Below are 3,455 nucleotides of genomic sequence, written 5' to 3'. Positions count from 1 at the left end.
AAACATGGTGAGAGCCTGTTGAAATGGAATATACATATGTTTAAATATTTGAAACTTTCCTTAATTTTAAAAAATGGCATATTACAAAATATTCTGTATTGTATTTTTTAAGTCTCAGAACCTCATGTTCACTTCACAGCTTCTAAGTCGAGCTGACAGGTTTCTGATTTTTCATGTCACATGACAACTTATGATACAATGTACAGAGTGACTGCTATACAATTACTGCTAGGAACATAAGAACGGCCACACTTGACCAGAGCAGAGTGGACCATTTAGTCTACTATCCTGTCTCCGAGAGTGGGCAATACCAGATACTCCATAAGAAGATTCAAGGAACCCTGAATGGACAGTTGTGGAACAACAGAAATTTCTTCCTAACAAATTATTAGATTTCAAGGGAGGCCAGCAGCAACCACAATAATCATCTGCTAGTCTGGCTTTCAGCATAACACCTGGCCAGAGAATTCCGTCCAATAATTCCTGCTGCGGAAGAAATTATTCATCCGTAATTGGTAAGAAGCAGCTCGTTATCAAACCAAGTAATTTGTGGTTGAACTAAGAAGAGCAGATATTTTAGAAGGAAACCCCAAATAATGATGAATTTACCAATGCACTGTTCCAGATCAGTTACTCTGACTGTAAAAGCTGAATTTTATTTTCAATTAAAAATAAATTTAACTTCAATTTCCAGACATTGGATCTTGTTCTACATTTGTTTGCTAAAAGAAAAGGAGGACTTGTGGCACCTTAGAGACTAACCAATTTATTTGAGCATAAGCTTTCGTGAGCTACAGCTCACTTCATCAGATTATGCTCAAATAAATTGGTTAGTCTCTAAGGTGCCACAAGTACTCCTTTTCTTTTTGCGAATACAGACTAACACGGCTGTTACTCTGAAACCTGTCATTTGTTTGCTAGACTCAAGAGGCCTCTACTATCTGTTATTTTCTTCTTTAGTAGTTATAGATCATGATCAACCTTCTCTTTTGTTAAGTAAATGCATTGAGCTCCAAGTCTCTTGGTATAAAGCAGGTTTTTTCAAACCTTGAATCATTCTTGCAGATCTTTTCTGAAACCTCTCCAATTTTCCAACACACTTTTTTTAAACGATGGACACCAGAACTGGACACAATGTCCCAGTAATGGTCTCACCATTGGCATATACAGAAGTAATATCTCCCTAATCCTCCTTGATACTTCTTTGTTTATACATCTCAGCATAGGCACCAACCCCCCTCTGCCCCCCACCCCCACTCCATCCCTTCCCTGAGGCCTCATCCCTGCCCTGCCTCTTCCCACCCCTGTCCCGCCCCCATCCCACTGCCTTCCCCAAAGTTCCCGCCTCAACTCCCATGGCGTCAGCACCTTATGCATCCAGGATCATGTTAGACCTTCCCCAGACCCCAAGTTCAGCCACTTACTGTCTTAGAGTGTGTCACAGACTGATAGCAAGTTAAGGGACTGGGATGTGAAAATGGAATAAAAATTGGGGAAAAGATACTTTTTATCTGTTATGGAATGTTGGGTTGGCCATAGTTCCCACAGTCAATAGAAGGTCTCTTTTGAGTTGCTGGAACAGTCCCCAAGGGATGCAGCTAAACCTTAGCCCCAGAAGGAAGATTTTCTACAGTTAAAGAGGAAATAAGAGGATTAAATAAAAGAAAAATAGAGACATTGATTGAAATGTGTAGAGATAAAAATAATCAATAATAGCATTTCCGGCCCAAACTCTCTGCAGTCACCCCAGCCCAGGACCCCCGCTGCTCTCCCTGCCCATGTCCCCTTTCTCAACTGCTGGCCTGAGAAGGTGGCTGGATGGGGAAGTGGCTCCCTCTAGTGTCCTCAAGGCAACACCCCTCCCTCTTCCCATCCTCTCTGGCTATTGCGATCTCTGTCCCTGATATTTTAGTAAAAAGAAAAGGAGGACTTGTGGCACCTTAGAGACTAACACATTTATTTGAGCATAAGCTTTCGTGAGCTTCATGCATCCGATGAAGTGAGCTGTAGCTCACGAAAGCTTATGCTCAAATAAATTTGTTAGTCTCTAAGGTGCCACAAGTCCTCCTTTTCTTTTTGTGAATATAGACTAACACGGCTGCTACTCTGAAACCTGATATTTTAGTGTCACTCTCTTTTCTGTGTCTTTCCCCAGGGGCCACCCCTCGTGCTCATCTGCACCAAATAGCCCCTGCCATTGCACAACCCAGTAATCATCTTTCCCTGGAGCCTCACCACAATTCCCCTCCCCAAAAAACAGAATCATTGGCAAATCCCCATATGCTCCTTGGCCCCATTCTCCTGAGTGGTTAGTAAATACCCTGGACGGCACTTAGTGCCTTGTGGACACCCTGACTCCCTGCAGTGAATGAGCCCCTGCCTGAACCCATGGAGGACACCCCAGCTCTCACCCTGAGCTCCTGCAGCACCAGAGCAGAGCTGTCCCTACAGAGTAATTGAGACCCTGCGGGGTTGGGACTCAGTCCTCCCCACCCTGAGCCTTGCTCCCCTTTATCCCAGTCTCTTCTACTCTGAGGGACTTCCCTGGTCAGTAGCATGAGTGTTACTGGGACACAGATGGGGGTGTGTGACCCAGGGACTTCTTGGTGCCAACTGGCAGAGGACACAGGGGTGCATTAGGATTTCAGGGATCCCCTGGGCCTGATATCTACATACTAGTCCACCAAAGAGTATCATACCACATCTCTACTGAAAGCCTGTGTCACACTGGTCATCTTAATCATTGCAAAATGTATGTACAGATAACATGTAAGGAGTTATGTATATAGACTGAAAATCATGTTCTTAAGGTTTATGACTTGGGACTGGTGAGAAAAGGTGAAAAACAGGTTTCTTTCAGACAAGAGATGTTTATCGGTTTATCTGCATGTTTGCTGAGTACTGTATGGTTCACAATGGGCACCCATTTACAGTCTGAGCAAAATGTTAATCAAGTGCTCGCAGAGTGTCCTGGACAGGAAAAGACAAGCAGCGGGAATTATCCTCCAAGCGCACACAATGGAGTTTTAGACGATAACTGTAGATAAAGAGACAAACTCTGAATCTTCCCACTGAGGAGACAAGAGGACTGCATGCTAGTCTCATGAATAGAAGATCACAGCCACACCTGGCTGGAAGGATTTGGGGCAAGCTTTTGCTCTTATGACAGGACAATGTCCTATTAATCAAGTTGAGGGTCGACTATGCATGTCATGATTTTATTTTATATGTAACCCTTTGTTTCTAATATTTCTACTTCTTATCATTTGAATCCCTGTGTTAAATAAACATACTTGCTTTCTGTGTGAACAAGTCTGAGTGCGGAGTATTCAATGGAGCTGTGTAGTGTGGTGTAACTGATAAGATGCAGTTTGGGAACACCAGGTCTGGTGGTTCAGGGGCTGGACACTCCAGAGAGATGCTCGAGGGTTGGTGTGTGCTTATCACTCATCTAT

The sequence above is a fragment of the Natator depressus genome, chromosome 6, assembly GCF_965152275.1.
Source record: "Natator depressus isolate rNatDep1 chromosome 6, rNatDep2.hap1, whole genome shotgun sequence".
Lineage (NCBI taxonomy): Eukaryota > Metazoa > Chordata > Testudines > Cheloniidae > Natator > Natator depressus.
The sequence above is the reverse complement of the archived record's forward strand: the minus strand, read 5'-3'. Positions refer to the sequence as shown.